Source organism: Mesoplodon mirus, assembly GCF_964341445.2.
Source record: "Mesoplodon mirus genome assembly, chromosome: 3".
Lineage (NCBI taxonomy): Eukaryota > Metazoa > Chordata > Mammalia > Artiodactyla > Ziphiidae > Mesoplodon > Mesoplodon mirus.
In genome coordinates, this window is record NC_138978.1 from 122,974,044 (window position 1) to 122,998,877 (window position 24,834).

General features: G+C 40.9%; 1 protein-coding gene across 11 annotated transcripts in view; it reads right to left on the minus strand.

Moving 5' to 3' along the window:
* CRP (C-reactive protein) overlaps window positions 1-24,834 on the minus strand; it is an 81,226-nt gene that overhangs the window by 32,136 nt on the left and 24,256 nt on the right. For 2 of the 11 annotated variants that reach the window (XM_082614985.1, XM_082614984.1), the window contains exons 1-2: window positions 20,666-20,881; window positions 20,412-20,537 (exon numbers count right to left, since the gene is read on the minus strand). The exons of 5 other annotated variants lie outside the window; for them this stretch is intronic. The gene's annotated coding sequence lies outside the window, so the exon portion shown is untranslated. Of the gene's footprint in view, window positions 1-19,982; window positions 20,538-20,665; window positions 20,882-24,834 lie in introns of those variants that run through there. 4 more of the 11 variants (XM_082614983.1, XM_082614982.1, XM_082614978.1 and 1 more) reach the window with 3 other exon arrangements.

Genomic DNA, 24,834 nt, shown 5'->3' on the forward strand with positions numbered 1-24,834 from the left:
GTTGTTGTTGGTTTTTTTTGAGGGGGGGGGTGTTGCCATAAAGTATTATTTGGTCTCAAGTTTTCAAAAAAATGTATGAAAACCATGATTCCATGTGGTCTCTAAGGTACCTCTAAGCTCAAAAACTTCCTCAGTTCTGATCCCCAGTGATTACTGCTTCAATAGGCTGCCTACTAACAAACACTCCCATCAGGTGATGGTGCATTGAAGAGGGAGGGGGAAATTCCCCGGCGGTCCAGCGGTTAGGACTCTGCGCTTTCACTGCTAAGGGTGTGGGTTCAATCCCTGGTAGGGGAATTAAGATCCCACAAGCCGTGGGGGCGTGGTGGGAGGGAGAGCAGTCCCAACAGAGCTTAGGCAAGGTTCCAAAACGTGCAGCAAAGAAATACTGAAGAGCCGGACACATGGGGAGAGAGAGGTTTAATCTCCGAGGTTTGCCCTTCAGGACCTGAACACTGAGAGGAGCTGAAAGAACCTTAGAGCTACACCCAGGGCTTGGTGAACACTTCGCCATGCACCTCAGCCATTGGTGCCCTCCAAGGTCAGGACATTAGGACCGAAAGTCTCACCATGATAGACACTGTTAATCTCAACTGGTGACAGCAGTCCCACAAGTTCACATCTCCAACATCTCCCACCAAAGACTGATTCTTATCAAAGTCACCGCCAAAGGAATCCTGCTCCTGCCCCTGGAAATGCTTGCCTTTGTCCCCATAGCGAATCCCTTCCTTCTCCAGACTCCTCCTCACTGTGGGATTCCCATCGTCCTAGAGCTCTGCAATCCCTGGGGCAGACTCCCAGCCCACATAGAGGTGCTTTGGACCAGGAGAGCTCTATGGGATCTTGGAAAATGTATCAGAACCACTCACAAACCCCCTACACACTTCAATCTTTTCTTTAAAGAGGAGGACCTCATTTTCTTGCTCCAGGTTGTTATATGCCTAGAGACTATTTCATGGGTGAGGTTAGCATAGAATCTATCATATACTGTGTTCCAGGCCTTGATGGGCTCCATCTCCAGTGCAGCAAAGGAATCATGTGACTCGATGGGGAACACAAAGGCTACCCTTCTCCTGTATGTTGGAGAGAAAAGGAGATAGAGGAAAGAAGTTAGACAACCTGGAACACAAAGATCTCTTCTCTCACTTCTCCATAAAATTAGGAGACCACATACCTCACTCTCTCCCTTAACCCTTCTCCATGCTAAGAGTTCCCTGGACCAGCTTTGAGCAACCTCAGTTCCCTCAGGCTAGACCACAGGCACAGCCTTCGCCAAACTCTACCTTCCTGAGCAAAGAACACTGAGGGTTGATGAGCACCAGGAAACATGGCAACAGCTTCACCATGTCTGCTCACTGTGCCGGCTGAGTACAATCAGGTCTTGAGGACACGTCCATGAAGAGGATGTGGGAGGCTGATGTCCAGGGCCTCGATGACTCAGATGCCACCTCTCAAGACCTACTCCTTTCTGGGCTTATATCCACAGCATGGGGGGCGGAGGGGGGCATCAATGTTGGTGTGTGAATGATTTCCCAGACTTGCCCCCTTGGGACCAGGAGTCAGGGCTCCAGGGCTAAAGGTAGCAGAATCATTCCAAAAAAGGGACATCGATTAGGGTTGCATTGTGCTGGAGTTCCAACTCTGAGAAAATTATCGGAAACCTGGGTAATTAGGGGAAGCCAGTTGTGTCTTCCCAGGCTCGGCTACTCTCTGCCCATGTGGCCCCTCTTGGAGGCCTAGGGAGGGAAAAGCTGAGCCAAAAGGAATAGTCTTCACTTCCATTTTATGGAATAGACATGTCTCCCTTCACCAAGGGCTGTGACAGGGGCAACCTGGATATAGACCCTGCAGAGGTGTGGAAGGGAACGATTACTAGTGCAAAGAATGTTTCAAAACTGCATTATAGGGCCAAGATTCAAAGTTTTATCAGAAAAGGAAGGAAAATCATCCCCAACAGGGAAGTCTATGTGGGTTACATATTAGAGATTCCTGTGACTGCAGAGCTCCTGTTCCAAGAGGTACAGATTCAAAGTCAAGGGAGGCGAAATGTATTGGGATGGGACAAAAGGATGTCTCTGTCTCCATATTATGGCCTGAGTTCCCATCCTGCTCCCCATTTCTCCACTCCTAGGTCTCCAGGGAACAACCTGAACAGAGAGCCCATGCTTCAGGGGGAAACACATTTGAACAACAGAGCTAGAAAGAACTTTAGAGGTTATCCAGCCCCGACACCTCAGAGATATTGGGTGACTTGTTTGAAACCACACAGCCTGGTGTTCCTCACTGGTCCAGTGCTATTGCCTTTCCCCTGTCCTACTGGGAGGACCTGGAAGGGCAGAAACCCTGTCCATATTCAGGCCAAGAGCCAGGAACGGTGATGATGGGACCTCCTTGGGAATGTTCACTGATGAATAGCAGACTTGAAAGTACCCTTGTTGTGCAACCACCTTGCCCAAAGCTCTTCCTTTATAATTGAGGACCCTAAGGTCCCAACAGCTCTTACATCCTTCTCATGAGCTCTGTGGATTCAGCTTGTTTCATCTGTTCTTTGTTGTCCTAAATCATAAATAAAACCCAGAAAAGAGTCAGCATTGTCTTAAAGCAAAAGACAAGGTTTATCGTTTGCAAGGTTTGCAAACTGGGGATATGCGCCCAACGTACGTCCCTGGAGGGTGAAAGAGGTGAGGGATTTTCAGAAGCAAAACCTGCAGATGTCACAGTTGGGGGACTTGCAAAGGGGACTGGATGGCCCTTGCAGCCTGACAGCAAGTGCTCAGTCTGACTGCAAGTCTTCTGTGATTGGCTGTCACTGGAGTTTCTCATTGGGGGCTTTTCCAGGTAGGACCCTTCGCAGAATCAGAAGTCCTTATAGTTGTTTGTCTGTGGTTTTTCTAAGAACACAAAGTATGTGATTGAACCCCAGATCTGTCATGACTGCCTGGTTCCGTTTTACTTTGGGTCCCTGTTAGCCACACTGGGTCCATTTCTATGTTCCTTCCACAGGGGATTCCTCTTATTTTTACTTTTCCTTAGGGGATTATTTTATTTTTACATCTTCAAAGACCTACTCAGTCTCTTGGGCTTCTCACTTGATTTGCTACAGAATCAATGTCTCTCAACAGTTCTACTCCATTTATTTGCTATTCCCCCTCCATGTAAATTTACAGACTTTTTGCTTTAGATTTTGTTTTTGTTTGCTACCATAAACAGTAACGAAACAGATGTAAGGATATAAAAATAACTAGCATGAGACGTTGGATGAAATCTGATAAAGCACTCATAGAAAAAGTTATCTAGATTCTTTCCAGGTTCTTCCTTTGCAGGCGTTGTTCTTTATAGTTTTATGAGTTAGTCTGCACTCACCAATAAAGTCACTTCATCTCTGGCTACAGGACTCAAGAATCATCTTACCTCCCTTCACAAGGACAGGACTATGTACCTGTGGGCCAGCTACTACAGTTTCCAGGAGATTCTTAGACTGCAATGTTAAATATAAGGTACACACACACACACACACACACAGAGATTTAGTGTTAAGTCTGTTCAGCATGAAGTTCAGGGCAACACTGTTGGTAATTTCTACTGAAGGCCACAGTGGTAAATTTTGTAAACTAGTTTGGTTCACTCAAGACCCACATCCTAGCTTACCTTCCTAACCTATCCTACTTGGAAAGTTAAAAGCTATATTTCCCAGATCATTCGCTGCTAAAGTTCTCCATGTGACATAAGCTTCGCCAAGCAGTAACACTCACAATTTGGAGGCACAAAGACTTTCCAAGGGAATCAACTTGCAAATCCTCAACTTCCATGTGAGTCGTTCCTGGAACTGAGCCCTCTGAGCACACATTTGTTCTTGAGGCATCTCATAGGTTGTCCTTTCCTACCTCCTGTTTCACATTTACAAATGAAAAGCACAGGCTGATTGACTTTTAAGGTATACGTCTTTCTCCTTCTTCACATGTACGCACAAAGTTTAGTCATGATGTCTAATAAAGTTAATGGAATGATTTCTGATATTAATACATGGCTCTAACTTACCTCCAAAAGCCAAACCCCAGAATTTGATATGTGTTCACACATATTTGCAGAAGAAATACCATGCCTTTTACGGCATTGTTTCATAAAATTTTAGCTTCACACTACATTAGATTATTACAGATTAAGTAACGAGAATGAGCACAATTGATAGGTTATCTGATTTTTATAATTTATTATATATAATTTTTATAAAAATGGATAATCATATTCACTCTACATCATTTTAATCTGAACCTTACTGATTTGAGTAATCTATATCACAAGATTCTTTCCATAATTTATTTATTATGTTTTTATAATAGTCTTAGGAAATATAAATCTAAGTAGTTAGATGTATTCCATGAAAATATATAATTACTCATAAACAAAAGGTACATTGTATTGACATATAAAATTAGAATTTTGTTGTATATTTATTTGGTTGTATGTTCTAATGGAAAATCTTGTGATGCAAATTTTCCAATATCTGAATAAATTAATATTATTTAAACTCTGAAGTAAAATTTCACCCTTTGATATTAAAAAATTTTAATTGGATGTTGTGATGGGTTGAATTGTGTCCCTCTAAAAGATAAATATTGAATTCCTAACACCTCAGTATCTCAGAATGTGATTTTATTGGGAAATAGGGTTGTTGCAGATGTAATTAGTTACATTAGGATGGGATCATACTGAAGTAGAATGAGCCCCCATTCAATATGACTGGTGTCCTTATAGGAAGACAGCAATATGAAGATAGAGACACATGGGGAGGACGCCCTGTGACAAAACACAGAGATTGGAGGGATGCAGCTGCAAACTAAGGAACGCCAAGGACTGCTGGCAAATCACCAAACGTGGGAAGAGGCAATGGATTCCCTTGCAGGTTTCAGAGGAAGCATAGCCCTGCTGACACCTTGATTTCAGATTTCTAGCCTCCAGAACTGTTAGACAGTAAATTTCTGTTGTTTTAAGCCCTCCAGGTCATGGTACTTTGTTACAGCACCCCTAGGAAACTAATACAGATGTGTTTTATACAAATGGGATTTCCATTTTGAATTGTACTGTTGCTTTCTAGTAAAATAAATCTAGATCATTTAATTTTTTTTGTAAATTTGCCAGTCTGTGGCTAAGAATCAGAGTGTTGAAGAAAGCAGACTGAGGATTTCCTTGGACATATTAAACCAACAGTTTGGGGGTTTTTACAAGAGACCAAAGCTCTAAAAAAACACAACAGAAGTTTTTCAATGAACATTCCAAGAACTACCAAAGATGAACTAAAAGCAAAACACCAAAACTAAACATAATAAATCTTACATATACCATGAATTTCTTTCTAAAAACAGTTCTGCATTGTGATCATCATAAAAAAAATTATAAAACAATAGTATGAAAAATATCTCTAATGCAATGTGCAATAATAATTTACAGAACGTTCAGACTTTAAAATTAAATCAGTTAATTTTTTGTGAAGGAAGCTAAGGGCACTGGTAAAATTATCACTAAGCTTAACATTTAAACATGCTTGGCTTGGAGAGCATCATAAGAATTAGCATTGCTAATTAGAGAGCAACATCAGAATTAGCATTGCTCATTAGGTCACTTTTTTTTTTTTAACATCTTTTTTTTTTTTTTTTTTTTTAGCTTTACGCGGACCTCTCACTGTTGTGGCCTCTTCCGTTGCAGAGCACAGGCTCCAGACACGCAGGCTCAGTGGCCATGGCTCACGGGCCCAGCCGCTCCGCGGCATGTGGGATCTTCCCAGACCGGGGCATGAACCTGTGTCCCCTGCATCGGCAGGCGGACTCTCAACCACTGCGCCACCAGGGAAGCCCTAGGTCACTATTTTTATAGTGAAAAATAGAAAATCTTACATAAACGTGGAAAAGGTTATAATACCTGGTTCACCTTTGATAGGTAGAAAGATTTTACATACCAAGTCTGTCATTGCCATTAAATCAATTCCTATTCTGACATTATTGTAATTTGTATAGTGAATGAAATTACTGAATAATATTAGTAATAATAATAATAGTGATAATAGATTACAATAGCCCGGAGATGGAAACAACCTAAGTGTCCATCATCGGATGAATGGATAAAGAAGATGTGGCACATATATACAATGGAATATTACTCAGCCATAAAAAGAAACGAAATTGAGCTATTTGTAATGAGGTGGATAGACCTAGAGTCTGTCATACAGAGTGAAGTAAGTCAGAAAGAGAAAGACAAATACTATATGCTGACACATATATATGGAATTTAAGAAAAAAATGTCATGAAGAACATAGGAGTAAGATAGGAATAAAGACACAGATCTACTAGAGAATGGACTTGAGGATACAGGGAGGGGGAAGGGTAAGCTGTGACAAAGCCAAAGAGCGGCATGGACATATATACACTACCAAACGTAAGGTAGATAGCTAGTGGGAAGCAGCTGCATAGCACAGGGAGATCATCTCGGTGCTTTGTGACCACCTGGAGGGGTGGGATAGGGAGGGTGGGAGGGAGACGCAAAAGGGAGGGGATATGGGAACATATGTATATGTATAACTGATTAACTTTGTTAAAAAATAAAATAAAATAAATAGTGTTTTAAAAAATAATAATAATAATAATAGTGATAATAGAAAACAGTTCTGCAACTCTGTTCTACTATAGCTACAGTTCTACTATATGCCATACACTGTTCTAAGTGCATTCCCATATTAACACAATTAGTCCTCACAATTCAGGGTAGGTACATTATCCCCATTTTACAGATGAGGAAACTGAGGCACTGAGAAATTGTTCACTGGATTATGGTAAAGATTGTGATAGACAGATTTCCCATGCCTTTCAGATAGGAAAATCCACAGGTGTTTTCAGTTAATAAATTGTGTCCACTTTTATGGAGCAGAAAATGCATGCACAGGGTGACCAGTGATACTATTTTTAAAATTTAGAAACTTTTATTCACATTGATTCAGCTTATACTAGGGACATAAGAGTCTCTAAGAACAAAACTATTGTCCCAGCCAGCTTCCTGGGTCTGTGACCTGCCTTTAGAAGGGCCCCATATTATGAGAGCCAGTGCTGGCTTTAAGGCTCTAATGGTCCCATCTTGAAATATTTAATTTTTTGAACAAGGGGCCCCACATTTTCACTTAGCACTGGGCCCTGCAAATTATGTAACTTGTCCTGATTGTTACAATGACTACACAGAAATTGTTTTATGTATTTTTTTATCCATGCTTTAAAATTTGCTTTAGCTTGAGAACATGATTTTATTAATAAACAAGTTTTGGTTGCAAAAAATGGAGTTCTGACTTGCAGGGAGTATTGGATGTTGCTATTTAAATTGTAAATATTGTAAAATCAAGGGAGTTAAGCCTGTATCTTTTTAAATTGATGTGTGAGGAAATGGGATCATCTTATCCCCAGCTAGTCGCTGTATTTAGAAGTGAGCTGGTTGTCATGGGGATACATAATAGCATGTTTATTTGGATTGAATATGAAGTCATACTTTTTCTGACAGAAAAGAAGTTGATTTGGCTGAATGGTTTGACAGTGGATCATGGCTCTGTTCATTAGATAACATAAACATATGTCTCAGTTTGCTCAGGCGGTTATTTACGCCTGTTGTCCTGGCATGATAATTAGTAGCCCACCATCATTACGTTTGATGGCGGATCATTTCCATAAATTGACTGAGTTAAATTTCCAGAGCCAATATCTTTTACCCCCACCAAAAGTGCATCATAAATGTATGTTATCAAAATATTATAAAATTTAAATTAATATTCAAAATATTCTAAACCTTTCTAAGTATATCAAGTAAAACAGACACTTCTAAAAGGCAATAGATAAAATGAAGTGTCACTGATAAGTCTTAATAAGTCTTTCCTGTGTAATTCAGAGAAATTGAAAATTAAGAAACAAATCCTTTTGCAAGGTAGGTTTAAAACTTTTTTTGTTTTCAACAAACTTAAGGATAATGTAATCAGCTTATAGAGCATTGTGTGTAATTTTTATGATAGAGAATTTGTGATTTGCATATAGCTTGGAAGGAATTCAAAGGATTAAGCCAACGTGCAAGTATAAAACTTGTTCTGAGCTCTATTTATGTGAACAAGATTTCTCAAAGAGTACATTTTAGAAGGTGGGGGGAGGTGGGGGGTAGAACTGATGTTGAAACCAGCTCATCATTGCTGTAAGTAATATTTATATTCAGATATATAAACTATTTGGGGAAAAAAAAGAATAAAACTAGTCAGTGAACATTTGATTAGGAAAAAGATATTTACGTAGTCTTAAGTGACCTTTCCCCAAAATACTTACTATAATAATTACAAAGACTGTAAGTAACTCTACAGGGGAGATACCTGGTTGACATCACATTAGTTAAGTGATCAAAGTTTTCAGCACTAGTAACGGACAAATTCAAATTGTGTACTCATGACTACATGAAGTGAGGGGGAAAAAAACACCTATTTGGTGATATTATTGCCAAAAAAAAATCTAATTCTAATCATGAGGAAACAAGTAACAAAACCCAACAGGAGGACATTGTACGAAGTAATTAGCTTGTAATCTGCAAAAGTGCCAATGCCGTGAAGTCAAGTAAGTGCAAAGAACTCTTTCAGACTAAAGCATACTAAAGCAACCTGACAGTTAAAAGTGATGTGAGATCTAGACTGGATGCTTTTGCTATAAAAAGGACATATTTGAAACAATTGGTGAAATTTGAAGAGGGTCTGAGGATAGAATGGCAGTACAGTATCAATGCTAGTTTCTTGGTTTTGATGGCTGTATAGTTATAGAGGAGAATGTCCTTGTTTGTAGGAATTATACATTAAAGAATGGGGGGCAGGTAATAGGGCTTTACGTTGGCAACTTACTCTCAAATGGTTGGGAAAAACAAAAAGTTCTTTCTATTAGTTTGGGGAGTGGGGGAAGAACCACCTTCAATGGACCCCATGTTAACTCAGAGAAAAAACAAAGTTCTTCAAATGACCAGTAAGTCCATTTATGACCTACCCCTCCCCTCTAGTTGAACCTCATCTCACACAAGGTTCCCCTTATGCACTTGGCTCCAGCCACACAGGCTTTCTTGCTTTTCCTCAAACACATCAGTCACACTCCCACCTTAAGACCTTTGCCTTGGCTGTTCCCTCTGCCTGAAATGCTCTTCCCCCAGAATTCTACCTGGCCAGCTCCTCATCTCCTTCAAGACTCCTTCAAATGTCATCTTTTCAATGGGGCTTGCTAGAACCACCTTACGTTAAAAGACAAAAAAAAAAAAGAGTCTAACTTCCTACACTCTTAATTTCCAAGCCCTGCTCTAGTTGTTTTGGGTTTTTTGTTTTGTTTTGTTTTTCTTTGTTTTGTTTTTTTCAGAGCACTATCCCCTTCTAAATATCAGGCAATATCATTGTATATTACGTTTATTATTCATTCCCTGCATCTCCCACTAGAATGTAAGCTCCATGGGGAGAGAGATTTTTGTTTTGTTCACTGATTTATCCCAAATTCTTAGGACAGTGTCTTGCACATAAATATTCATGGAATAAATGAAAGAATTTCCATTTCTGGGTGAAGATTAAGATATATTTGAAATAATACCTTGTAGTTTTTAATGGTTTTAATTTCTCAAAATAAAAAAAAAGATTAAAAAAAGAGGAAGTAAAGAGTAGGACTTCCATTTCTGGCAACATAACAGACTTAAAAAGCTTTAAATATAAAAGCTTTAGAAATTCTGGGTAAAATATAACAAACATATTTTAAAATGCACAGTTGAACTACAAAAAAAGCAAAGGAAGTCTGAAGAGACAAGATAAAAAGAAGAAGAAAAGTCAGAGGATAATAAGGGTGTGTGGTTATCTTAGTTGCCCAAATCTTGGCTTCAGGGACAGGAGACAACACTATTTGTACATAGCTGTGGAACAGGAACTGAGACCACCCCCTCACCCTCCACCCACACACCGTACACACAAGTACACATAACACCAAGATCAACTTAGGTCTACATCCTCACTGAAGTAGTTACAGAAACAGAAAAGCATAAGCCATACATTTTTTAAAAATTTAGCCTTGGTTAGAAAAGAAAGACCAAAGGCAAAAAGACTGGAAGCCTCAATTAACAATTACTAAATGAAGAATCTTTTAAAGGGGGACATGGCAGGGTAGGGTGTTGACCCCAGTGGTTTCAGAAGTCAGGCAAAACTAGCTATCACATTTCATTAGATTAGGAAAAGGAGAGTAAATCTTTATGTACTTCCGGCCATAAAATGTAATCTCCCCACTCAAAACTTGAGGTAAATGGAGTAAGCTTCTATTCCTTAAAAACCTTGGAAGGACTTCCCTGATGGTGCAGTGGTTAAGAATCTGCCTGCCAATGCAGGGGACATGGATTCAAGCCCTGGTCCGGGAAGATCCCACATGCTGTGGAGCAACTACGCCCGTGCGCCACAACTACTTAGCCTGTGCTCTAGATCCCATGAGCCACAACTATTGAGCCTGCGTGCCACAACTACTGAAGCCTGCGTGCCTAGAGCCCATGCTCTGCAACAAGAGAAGCCACTGCAATGAGAAGCCCGCACAGTGCAACAAAGACTAGCCCCCCTCTCGCCGCAACTAGAGAAAGCCCGCACACAGCAACAAAGACCCAACGCAGGCAATAAAAAAAAAGAAAGAAAACCAGTGGAGCCCAGAAACTAAGGAAGTGCTCAAAATCAATAAATAATAACCCTCAATGATAGGGGTATATCAAAGGGACACAGGAGCCAACTGAAAGCTGGAATGATTTGGACAACAAAATAAAGTAACATTGGATTATAGTCTAAAGTATAAAATAAATATCTATGAGTCCCATTTTGTTTGTTTGTTTGTTTGTTTGTTTTGCGGTACGCGGGCCTCCCACTGCCGCGGCCCCTCCCATCGCGGAGCACAGGCTCCGGACGCGCAGGCCCAGCGGCCATGGCTCACGGGCCCAGCCGCTCCACAGCACGTGGGATCCTCCATGACCGGGGCACGAACCCACGTCTCCTGCATCGGCAGGCGGACTCCCAACCACTGCGTCATCAGGGAAGCCCTATGAGTCCCATATTGAGATAAGTAAATGATTGAGTAAAAAAAATATGCAGGAAGAAACCAAGATCTCATGCCAAAGAATTCCAAATCATTTTATATACATACTCCACCCTCAAGGAGTGGGGAGTAAGCAAGGAGGAGGAGGGTAACCCCCACCCCTTAAGTGTGGGCTGCAATATAAAGTGTGCAAGTGTGGAGGCAGGGTGGGGAGAGTAACTTTATGGTGGAGAAACCTGACAACCACTACCTCTGCGAGTTGGTGAAAGTCAACATCACAGCCACAGATCATGTCCATAGTTTGTACTCTTGAGAGAACGTGATTTTCCCTGTCCCACTTTGCCTACTGTCTCACATGCGCTTCCTCAGTCACCTGACAAATAAACCATCTGCACCCAACCTCACGTCTCAGGGTCTACTTTTGGAGAAAACAAAACAAGGACACCCATCATTATGAGATTGGTTAAAGAATATAAAAAAGAATGTATATGTATGTATAACTGAATCACTTCGCTGTACAGCAGAAATTAACACAACATTATAAATCAACTATACTTCAATAAAAAAGACTTACAAAACAAAACAAAAAAAAGGAGATTGGTTAAATAAACTATGGTACAGCCGTATAATAACATATTATAATTTAAAATAGTGAGTTGTTAGATCTATATGTGTTGATATGAAAAATCTCAGGAAAATTTCATAAAATATTATTTTCATTCTATAAATGAATGCAAATAATACATGCATATGTGCTAGCATATGAATAATCATTTTTTGGATGTTTTACATAAGAAAATTAACAATGATTACTTCTGAATAGTGGAACTTCTCACGTGCTATTGTTGTGTTAGCAAAGTGACTCTCTGATTAAAAAAAAAAAAAAAAGCCCTGATTTATAGAATTTGCTGATCTCCTTGGTGTAAATATTCCCATCGTGACTGATTTCAAGTTGCCAATGACTTCACAACAGGCTCACAATAATTCCTGAATAACAATCCATTCTCGTGATCTAGTAGGGGTCAGCTCTAACACATCACTGGGTGAGAACATACACTATTTTATAACTTTACATGCTAGGTGAATTTATTTAAATCACATTTTGAAGTATATTTTATTTAAAAACAGAAGAAGAAAACTGCTGAACTTCATTGCTAAGTTTTCCATTTCCAGTTCTTGGTTACACATAGCCTTGGAAATAAGCCCAGGCCCACATTCTTGGGTCGCAAGGGAAATCAGTCAGTGGAGATCAAGATGAAGGAAATGTGCCCTTCCTATTGTCTTCCTTTCTGGGCTTTCGTAAATCCCATGTTAGTGAACAAAAACATAATACATTTTTTAAAAGATAAACATGCTATGTGGGCTCCTCTTGGTACCTCCTGCACCCTTTAGTTTATTAGGATAGAAGACACTAGAAGTTGGGACAATAAACAGAAAGAGAAACGAAGAGCACTGGGAAGTGTGGACAGGGACATTATTGCTTATTCATGCATTTTTGTGACCCTGATAGTTTCTTAATCTAATTCAGAGCCATTTTCTCTTAGAATGGCTACAACTGCCAGATAATAAATCAAGTAATTCTTGAATCTGCCCTAACCCTCCTATTGTTATTTACCAAAAGAGTGTCTTCTTCCTGATTACAAAAGATTCAGTAGAAAAGAGCATTTAATTAGAAATCAAGAAACCTGCATTATCATCCTAACACAGAGACTATTGTGCTATAAAAGCTTGAACAAATCACTTAACCTCTCTGGGTCTCAGTATCCTCACCTATAAAATAAGAGCCTTGAATTGTAAGGTTTCTGAGACCCTCTTTGGTTTTCAAAATCCTACAATTCTATTATTTCTGGTGACCAAACCCTCTTAAAGAAGCTGATTCTTCTCAAGAACTCACTAAGACCCTCTGAAGTGTTCTTGGGTCAGATAGAGAAAAGGAAGAGCCAGCCCCTCAGTGTGGACGCCAGTGGGATGGCACCAGACCCTGAGACAGAAGTGGGAAGAGCCATTACCAGCAGCACCAGAAGGACCCGGTCCTCTGAGGACCAGGGCCCAGGACCACAGCTGGGAACACTGCCGTGTGTCTCCTACATCAGCGCCAGCCAGTCCGGGATGTAAGGACTAAAGTCCCCACCACCATGGCCAGTGTTAATCCCTTCAGGGACAAAAATGATTCCATCTTTGTACCTCCTTTATCTCCCTCCAAAGACTGGTTCTTAACAAAGTCCCACCAAAGGCACCCTGCTCCTGCTCTAAGATCATCTTTGCCTCTGTCTCCTCAATATGTTCTTTCTGGGACTTCCCTGGTGGCGCAGTGGTTAAGAATCCACCTGCCAATGCAGGGGACGGGTTCAAGCCCTGGTCCGGGAAGATCCCACATGCTGCTGAGCAACTAAGCCTGTGCACCACAGCTACTGAGCCTGTGCTCTAGAGCCCGTGAGCCACAACTACTGAGCCCACGTGCTGCAACTATTGAAGCCCGCGTGCCTTGAGCCCATGCTCCGCAACAAGAGAAGCCACCGCAACGAGAAGCCCGTGTGCTGCAACAAAGAGTAACCCTCACTGGCAGCAACTAGAGAAAGCCTGTGTACAGCACCAAAGACCCAACGCAGCCAAAAATAGATAAATAAATTTATTTTTTTAAAAAAATTCTGAAACAAATAATGTTATTTCTTCAGAATCTTCCTCACTAGAGGGTTTTTATCTGCACAGAACCCAACAAAATCTGAGCTTGGCTCTGAGTCACATAGATGTAAAATAGGGACACAGGAGGGATCCTTGTGACTCTTGGCAGGGACACACACACACACACATCCCTTTTAGATAGTACATCTAAAAGGGATGACATTATGACCGTGGTCTCTAGAGGCAGAGGGGAGAGCTAACTCTAGCTTACAGTGAGAGCAGAGAGGACTCAGACACTGGGAAGAGCCAATGGAAGCTTCCTCAACTGTAGTTTAAAACCTCATAAGTATTAGCTGACTCTTTAAAAAGCTTAAAATCCATTCCCTTGAGGTTTGTGGGAGAAACAAAACAGTGAAGGAAAGTAATTTTCTCTAAGAGCAAGGGCCTCACTCTGTCACTAGGATTGTTAGGGAGACCAAATCCCTAACAATAATCACAGAGCTCTTCATGTCACTTCTCAGAGCATAAAATGCCTTTCAGCACATCACCTAATCTGATTTTCACAACAAGCTGGGAGTTACTGTTGTCATGGGAAAAGACGTGAGGAGAAGCATCAGGAGGCCTGGACTCTGCCACTGATTAGCTTGTGTCTTTTTTTTTCTTTCTTTTTTTTTTTTTGCAGTACGCGGGCCTCTCACTGTTGTGGCCTCTCCCGTTGCGGAGCACAGGCTCCGGACGCGCAGGCTCAGCGGCCATGGCTCACGGGCCCAGCCGCTCCGCGGCATGTGGGATCTTCCCGGACCGGGGCACGAACCCGTGTCCCCTGCATCGGCAGGCAGACTCTCAACCACTGTGCCACCACGGAAGCCCCTCTTTTCACTTTTATACTACACATACTGCTTTAAAGTTTTAACTCATGATTCCTAGTTCTGATGGAACAGGCAAAGGTGTAACATTGTTACACCAAGGTAACCACTTCCTGTCTTGAGATTTCAATCCCACCCTCCTCAATCTTACTCTTTACAGCCTGAAGAATCCTTGGTGGAAAATTCATTCACCTGAATACTTGTCCTCTCAGAGGACCCCTCCCACTGTTCCACCATGCTAAAACCTGGGGAAGGGGCTTTTGCCAAAAGAAAAAGGAGAAACAGAACCAGAACAAGAGTTTCACCACAGCCAGTCCCCAAGGACTCTGATAGCCGCTGAGAGAGCAGAGGTGGGAATGAGCCAGGGTCACTGTTTTGTACCCCTGCAGGGGGCACCATTCACATGGTATCCCTTTATTGGGCCGCACTGGTACAGGCCCATCTCTCTTTCCTGCTTTCCACTTGTGATCTCCCTATCTTGAGTTTTGTTTCTTCGGGTTTTTTAGGGGGAAAGGGGCAAGGCAAGGTAAAGAAATTAATGTGCATTTTTTTTTCCAATGTAGCCCTTCGGGAAGTGTAGTGGGTGTGACTCAGCTTTACGCTAGGAAATCATAAAGTTTGCCCTTGAGGACACCATGCTAGCCTCTGTGATGCAGAAGTAATGCTATGACATGATTTGGTGCTGACTCAGAACAGGAAGAGCCACTGATCTCAAATCTCTCTGCACCACCTAACCATTGGTGTTAGTACAACTGTGTTGTAATGGTTTAGCCTCTCTCCATTAAGATTTATAGAATGAGGTGTATGTACCTCAGAGATTCTGGTCCATTCTGCTTTATGCAACTGGACAAGCCAAAAGGAAAATGCAGAGTCATCTAGGCATTAAAAAAAAAAGACAGCTGTTCCACTTATGCATCATAGTCAAATGATAATATACAGAGTACACATTGACCAAGGGGGACGGTAAGTATATGCATAGTCAGCGTGAGCCCAGAAGAATGGTGAAGGGTTGTGTCTGTAAGAACCGCCTTCAGCCGAAGTAACAGAGACCCAGATACAGTGGTTTATGCGAAACTAAGGGTTCACTTTCTCACGTAAAAGAAATTAAAAGATAGAAGGCCCAGAGATGATACTGTAGTTTCACAAAGTTATCAAGGACCCAGGTATCCTCTAACTTACAAACAAACCATTCTCATTAGGTGGCTTCTATTCTCAAAGTCACAAGACAACTGATGAGATCTGACCATCACATCTGTTTTCAACACTGGGGGAAAAAATATAAAGACTAAGGGCAAAAGATTATGCCCCAGCATTCTGTCCCCTTTCAAGAAGCCTTCCCAGGAGTCCTACCCAAAATGTTTTGTTTAAGTCTCCCTGGTCAGACTCAGTTATGTAATCAAATGTAACTGCAAGGGAGGCTGAGAAATGTGGTCTCCTAGCTGCACACAGCACCATCTTGAATAAAACCAAGGTTTATTTCTCGGAAAAAATGGGAAAATAGGTATTGAGTGGGCAAAAAGGAAGAGCTTTCACAGCAATGTATAATCTGTGTGAAGTCAGCCAGCTGTTTGTGTGATCTCATCTGAGCGCAGTGTAGGGTGGATGTCAAATCACTGAGATGGTGAAGGGTGTGTGTGGTTGGTGTGAGCTTAGTAGGTCAGTGAGAAACGTACAGAGTCAGATGTGAGATTAACAATGGGGTGAGCAGTATATAATCTGTGTGGGCTCAGCGAGATGGTGAGGGCTGTGTACAGGTGGTGTGGGTTCCAACAGTTATAGTTAACGTCTGTTTGGCCTATATTGAGGAACCATCACTAAAGTCTTTATTCCCATTTCACAGCTGTGTGAGAGCATCGGTCCATAAAAACTACTCAGCAAGATCAGGGAAATGTGGGAACCCTGCTGTCCTCATGGAGGCCATGCTTACCCCTCTAACTATATCAGTGGTTTGCAATCAGGGTCTGCCTTCACTGGGACAGATGTTACATTAACAGGTACAAGTGGCCCCTCTTGTCAGTTCCAAGCAGGCTCCACTTTTCTGTTGTCTTTCTACAGCCAAGTCTCCTCAGGTTAGCAGGCTTCATATATCATAGTGGGCAGGTTTACACACCTTGACCCAAAGCCTGAACTGCTAACAAATTACCTTGACATGTTGATTGCTTGACTTATCTCACCCTGGAGGCCTCCAGAGTCCTCCTTCACATCACCAGAAACACTTCCAATTACTGCACTGGTTTATCAGAGACTGTTTTCTTGGTGTTCCTATTCTGCTCTCCTCTATCTTGGTTGTCTGAGTGATAGATCCTTTGAGTTGTTGCTGCATCCCTCTTAGAATGGCCTCTGCTTATCTCTGTCTCTGTTCCTATAGGATGTGTTTTATTGCCACATGGACTTGGCTTGTGGCCTCTATTGCATCATCCAGCACTAATTGTCATTCAAGCTACTCTAGAACACCTCTAGGTGGCCTCTGTAAAGAAAGATTTCCAGAAACAGAATGCCAAACATAATACTTTATCAAACCTCTTGAGTTACACAATAGGAGGAAATCTTTACTTGGGATTTCAAAGGACAACAGAGAATTTCAACATAAACCAGGAATAGTGCTCTGTTTTTGATCCAGTCAATGCCAGATAGATGACGGGAAAGGACAACTGATGTGTCATGGGATTGCCAAGCACTGTCCCAAATCCTTCCTGAGGTCAGCATTCCCAGCCCCGCCAAACCCTACAGCTCAGAAAGCAACTACAAGTACAGGGTAAAGTATGACATTGTAGAAAACTATTTTAAGAGCCACACCCAAAATTGCTTGATTTTGGTTAGAAATGTGGTTGACAACATGCCCTTAAAATTACCATGAACTCTAAGAGATGACATTGACTCATCAACTTATCTGTCATAGTCAGTTATAATTTTAGAAATAAGCTTAATGTGAGTTCTTAAGAACAGTGATCTAAAAGAATCCCTATTTGAGAGCCCATCATACCTTCATTTGCAAATGTTTCAATGTATTTCCAGAAAATGGTGAGAAATTAATCTTGGGTTAATTTGCCCAAGAAATTATCCATGGTTATATACTCTCAATAAACCTGCAAGACAAAATACCAGAGCTTTGTTGGGATCAGATATTAAGTTTTGTTTCCCACCCAAGGACCTTGATTTGGGTTAGTTATCTTGGATGGGAAATTCTCCTTCCTTTAATAATATCCTATCGAGATAAGTTGGGATTTTACACAGGTAAAGTTATTTCAAAAATCTAGGCTCTGTGGGGAAACCGACTTTTGTTCACTTTTAGAATGAGGGAGGAGCAGTAGAAATTATCACCCATGAACTCTATCAAATACCCTGCATCACAGGAATGGATCTGGTCTTCCTTGGAGACAGGAACTGACCCTAATTTCAGGACACCGCAGGAACTCAATAAAACTTGGAACAGTATGTTACAATTTATAGAGGCATAGCTAACTCAACAACTGGAAAGAATAACAATTATTGCCCCTTGATTACAAAAGATTTCTTCTGTTCAAGCATTCTTTGAACTCTTATAACATGTAAAAGCAACCCCATGATCAAAAAGACTATGAGATTCGTGCCAGATGCTGGATGATGATGAGAGATTATCAACTCCTTCCACCGTCCTCTTGTTTACCTGGCTGCTCAATGAGATTGAATCTCCCTACTGAGTCAGAACTGGTGCTGATGAGGATTATCAGATCCCAGAGCCAGGGTGGGAAGCCAGGCAGAAAACAAATCTAAGAATCACAGGTAGGGGCTTGGGATGGGAAAAGCCAATAGGACTCAAGCCAAATGAACAGTCAGGAATCAGATGCATAACTGATTCATCTCCCTTATCGCACTCAGATATCATTCTAGGAATAAATACAATTTGAATTTTAATGATTTTCCAAAAACAATACTTGACCATATTAAAAAGTTCAGACATTTCTGTTTTTTAGGACAAGAGAGAAACTCTTACTCTGTGCACTGCACAGTGGGAAGAACGTCAACTCAGTATTGTCTTGGCAAATCCATCCTCAACCCTGGTCTCCGTCTCCTCACAGAGATAATAATATATGCTTTGCAGCGTTCTTGTGAAGATTCAAAATAATGTATGTGAAAGATCTAGCACAGAACCTGGCACATCGCTGGTGTTGGATGAATAGTAGCAATTGTTAATATTAGCTCAGTTATCTAAGGAGTGCCCAATCATCTTTCATTGTAAACACATTTCTACCTAGTGAAAAGGAGAGAGCATGTAGGAGGAAAAGCATTCAGTTGTAGCAGGAGAAATTCCTGTAACATCCAGAAAACTGGGTACCAATCCCAGCTTTGTCACCAGTTATCTGCGTAAGTTTTTGCAAGACACTGAACTTCTCTGGGCGAGGGATTTGAACTACATCATAACTTTGGTCACTTCCAGATCTAGGGGGTCTCTAACACTAACTGATTACCTTCCCAGGCAGAGAGAAGGCTGGAAAAAGTTTGTCCCTGTCTGGGGACAGCATATTCCTAGATGATCAGATGTTGGCCCAAGGGACCTCTGCATCCACTCTTCCAACTACAGTTCCCAACCTTGTCTCTCATCCTCGGACCTTTTTGCTCAAACGCACAAATAGATTCCTAAGACTAGATGTAAACCTTTCCACTGATACATATTCACCCTGAGATTTAGGATAATTTGCTTAAGTTACCTGGGCCTCAGTTTTCTCTTTTGCAAAAGTAGAAGAGTGATATACACCTCATCGAGTTTTTGGGAGGATTAGATGAAATACCGTATATGAAAATGATTTATAGGCTGTACAGTTTTGTGCAAAGTCAATACGGCAACTATGATTATTGGTGGTTTAACACCTTTGGAAGTATTTTATGGAAAGCACCCCAAGAACCTGGAATCTGAGTCAGAACACTTGTGAGTCATCCACCTGGGCTGCTGTCCTTTTGGGTTTTATAGACCCGGAAGAATCCAGCAGGATGGCATTGAATTTTGCTGTAATCAGATATTGACTTTGGTTTTCCTAATCAAGAAAAGAGGTTTGGGGCTTCCCTGGTGGCACAGTGGTTAAGAATCTGCCTGCCAATGCAGGTGACATGGATTCGAGCCCTGGCCCGGGAATATCCCACATGCCGCAGAGCAGCTAGGCCCATGAGCCACAACTACTGAGCCTGTGCTCTAGAGCCCACGAGCCAAACTACTGAGCCCACATGCCACAACTACTGGATCCCGCTCACCTAGTGCCCATGCTCCACAGCAAGAGAAGCCACCGAAACAACAAAGAGTAGCCCTCGCTCGCCGCAGCTAGAGAAAGCCCGCACGCAGCAACAAAGACCCAGCGCAGCCAAAAATAAATAAATAAAATAAGTAAATTTAAAAAAAAAAAAGAAAAGAGGTTTGTTTAAACTTTCACTTACAGGCAAGTGGCAGGATCTTGTTTTAATGGTCTGGAAAAGTTTTCACTCCATTAGCAATTTCCTACCCATGTCTCCTGGGATTTTCCTATTTCAAGAGGCAATTGTGGAATTTCAGGAGAGCTGCCTGTTACTAATTGTAACAAATCAATCAAACTCTGGAAAGAACTGCAGCTCTGTCCCTACAGAGATCCACTCTGTAGCTTTGCTGGGCTTACTGTCCACAGAATACCAGGCTCCTATGATCATACGAGGCTGCAAGAAATGTAAGGCAGTCTAAGAAGAAGCTGAGCATGTTTCTGGGTTCCTCGCAAGTGTCCTGAAATGCCCCTGTTTGCAGGGCTGAACAATGCTATAGAATCTCTTCCAGTATTTTCTTTTCCATAATGAAGTCTAAAAGCAATTTGTTGTTAAAAGGTTTTAAGCAGTTACCTCAGAACGTAGTCCCAAGTGTTGAGTTTTCTAAGCAGTCAGCTACGTGGAAACTTACATCAGCATTAGTCTCTCTTCCTGAGTTGATCCCATCCACATGTACAGGTCACATGCCCCTGGACAGGGCTGGTACCACAAACAGAAGAGTAAGCAAGTACTCACATAGTATAATTTGAGATGTGTCACAGCCCCCTTCCAAAAATATCTTCCCCACCAAATGCCACAGAGACTAGAATTCCCAGCATTGAACTCACTGCTGCTAGACTGCTCCATCTTCCACCCCATCCTCGCTCCAATGTCTGCACATATGAATCACATCCGTCTCTCCAGGCCTAGCTTAGTATCACTCTTTCGTGACACCTTCTATGAACCTCCACTTGGAAGTGATGTCTCATTCCTCTGAACATTTACAAAGTTTAATTTGTACCTCTTTTATGATGTACAGCTGACCCTTGAACAACATGGGTTTGAACTGCATGGGTCCACTTGTATGTGAATTTTTTTCAATAGTAAATACTACAGTACTACACGATCCACAGTTGGTTGAATACATGAATGTGGAACTGTGGATATAAGGGACTGTGTATGTGGTGGGCTGACTATAAATTATAAGTGGATTTTTTTGCTGTGCAGAGAGCCTGCAACCCTAATCCCCAGTTGTTCAAGGGTCAACTGTTTTTTACTTTATTTTATTTATTTATTTATTTTGGCTGCACCACATGGCTTGCAGGATCTTAATTCCCCAATCAGAGATTGAACCTGTGCCACCGGCAGTGGAAGTGCAGAGCCCTAACCACTGGACCACCAGGGAAGTCCCCAGCGGTATATCACTTTATGTTTAAACACATGTACTATCCCCACCTGGCATATCTTGAGAGTCAACCCCTGAGCAAGGTCTTACTTATCTTTGTACCACTATCCCATCCCCAGAGTAAAGAACCAACATCTGACCAATGGGTGCCATGTGGGAGAATGGACGGTAAGATGCACCTTCACCTGGGCTGAAATTTTGCTACTCACTAGTTCTGTATACCTCAGAGCCAGAAGTTACTTTACTTCTCAGGGCCTTATTTCCTTCCTGAAAATAAGGCCATTTGAGAGTCACACAATTCCAGCGCTCTCCCAGCCACCATTATCAATCTACTGGATGATCTTGTAGCTCACATTGATTCAGCAAAGGCCCAACATTACTAACACTCATTTTTTTGGAGTGGTTTGATAATGTATATACTGAATTGGGGTTTTAAAAAGAAAAAAAGGTAAGGGAATAGTAGGATGGGGCCAAAGGAAAAGTACAGTCCTATTTAGTTACAAAGGTGGGGCATGAATTCAGCTTTGAGTTTCCTAGCAACCAAAGCAAAAAGGTATTAAAGTAAAAGATTTTAGTTATTCAAGAAGGTGCAGCTCTTCCTGATATTAAGATCCACGAGACAAAAAAAAAAAGTCTACAAGAAATTGATGTCGTAGACTTTGTCCTCAAAACAACCCAACAATGAATTGTGTAAGGAGTTTAATAGAACAGTTTTCTGTTGCACTGTTTCCTATCAAGACTGTTCCAGTTATCTCTTGCTGCACAACAACCTCAAAATAGTGACTTAAAACGATAGTGATCATTTATTACTGTCTCACTGGGGACTGACTGGAGTCGGCTAAGCAGTTCTCTAAGCTGGGGGCTGGAATAGCTAGTCCTCTTCAGATATCTGTAGGTGGTCTCTCCATGTGACTTCAGGATGGTAGCATGAGAGCAGCCAGAATCCTTATGTGGGAGCTCAGGTTGAGAAGGAAAGAGCCAGGCAGGGTGTATCACCTATCATAAACCAGCCTCAAAAGTCATGTATTATCAGTTCTTCCACATTCTATTGGCCAGAAGCAAGTCACCAAAGCTGGCCCACATTCAAGGGAAGGGTAATTTGTATCCATGTTCTTGGAGGAATGTCCAAGAATATGAAAACATGTTTTAAAACCACCATTAATGACAAAATAGAAATTTGTAATTTGATAAATGCTATCCTTTTGAAAGCCAAAGGATAGTCAGACATGACCCAGGGATAAAATCTAGAATATGTAGAGTGGTGCTGCCCAAGATGGTAGCCCCTGGCCTGAATGGCTATTTAAATAAATAAATAGATAGATTGAATTATTTATTTATTTATTTTAGTGGGTCATTAAGTTTATTTTGAATTTTTTGATTTTCTCAAAAAATACATCTGGAAGTTGAAATAGAAAGAAAGCAAAAACTGAGCAGCAAAGCATTTAAGAAGTGCTAAAATCATTTCTGAAATCAGTTACTCAAAACATTTGGTGTAATTTTACTCTTGTCAATTTTAGCCATGATTAGTGAAAAACAAATTATTTGTAAATGCTGATTGTAGTACTTCTTTAAGAGGATTATTATGAGGATTAATTGAGATAGAGCAGAGCCTGGCACATTGTAAATTCTTTTTTTTTTCAGTTTTAATTTTATGTTGTTCCCCTTAGGATACTTTTTTAAATCGAAGTATAGTTTATTTTCTTTTATTTATTTATTTATTTATTTATTTATTTATTTATTTTGACCACACCGCACGTTTGCAGGAACTTAGTTCCCCAACCAGGGATTGAACCCACACCCTCAGCAGTGAAAGCACGCAGAGTCCTAACCAGTGGACTGCCAGGGAATTCCCAAAGTATAGTTGATTTTAAATTTAAATTAATTCAAATTAAATTAAAAATTTTAAATGACATTCTTCAGTCTTGACAGCTGTATTTTAAATTTTAATAGCCACACATGGCTAGTGACTATTACATTGTACAGCACAATGATAGAACATTTCCATCATTGCAGAAAGTTCTATTGGACAGTGTTGATCTAGAATAATGAAAGAACTGTATATTCTTTAGCTGTCTATCAGAACTGCTCACCCATCTAATTAAGCTCTTGGTAGGCATTGGGCAACAGAAATGTCCAAATTTTAACATTTGACATGAGTATGAGCTGCATGAAATCTGTAATGCTAGTGAAGGAGAGTCCCATACACCTTAACAATCAACAGGGCAGGAGACATTTCACTTCCTTTAAAGTAAATGAAGACTCCTAACCAAGACCCAAATAGCTGGCTACCCCAACCTCCATGTGGGGATTTTCAGTGAAGGATCTACCAGCAAGACTACAATTTTCCTCAAGATGTTTTCTAAAAACTGTTTCCTAAAAACAGTGGGAAAGAAAGATAAAAATCAAAGTTACAAAGTTAATTACCTCACTCTTTCACTCAACCAGAATTTACTGAACAGGCATGGATGCTACACCTTGTATCTGAAAACAATTTCAAAATAGATTTCGCCAATCTCCTGGGCCCCAGAAACAAATATCAGTAATGCAGTCGAGAAATATCTACTTTTAAGTAGCATAATTTTCTAGTGAGACCACTGGAGAAAAATGGTTGCAAAATGACCCTTAAGTAGCTGAGAAAGTTGGCTGGCGATATACAAACATTAGATATAAGGCATTTAGATTGAATATACTATCTGCCAAAAGTGATGATTTGGGATTTAGAAAAGTTGAATTCAAGCCACTCTGTTTTCCAGTAAGATAGAGAGGCCATTTCTGGTTAGTGACAATAAAATTATATCACCAGCATAGAGAATAGTTACTTTTATACTTTTCATAATAGGGGTATATGCAGCTAGAACATGCACAAATTGTTTCAAATCGTTAAGAAACAAATTAAAAAGAAAGGTTGGAAGAAGCAGAAGCTGAACACAGTCTCATTTTTTAAAGACTGAAATTATTATCTGATCTTTTAGGAGACTGTTCTCATGACTATTTGCTGTGGTCGAAAGTTCAGGTTGAACACGAACATTAGTTATCAGATCTTGCATCCCAGCTGTGTTGAATGTCTTCTGTTTGGCCTTCTCCATCCCCTCTCCACACTTCTCCCCACCGCTCTGTGTTGCCAGAAGGCTGAACTGTATGGGCTGCATCAGCAAGCTCCCTTTCCCTCTCACTTCTAGAGGAGTTCAGTCAATGAGAGGCATTAGCAGGAGATGAGAGGATAAGAAGATAGAAAGGTTAGACTATCTGTCCCCCTAGTTTCTTCCCTGCCTGGCCACCATGGGTTGGTTTCATTCCCTAAACAAAGGCTATACCTAATGTCAGGCACCCCTCTCCATATAGCTGTACTCTTCGAATTCCAGTAAGCCCTCACTTCCTTTGATCATTCAGGCTTGTGAGTTGCAATGTTTCCAAGGTACTATACCAACCTTTGTAGGTTTTCCTCAACCTTGCCCATACCTTTGTATATAGTTCCTTTCTCAACTTCTCTTTAGTTATTCAGTTTGTATGGACATCTCTTTCCTTACAAGCCATGACTGATACACCAGTCCATTACTAGTTTTTATGGACAAAGACCAAAACAAGATCAATTACATTTATAAGCCATCTTAA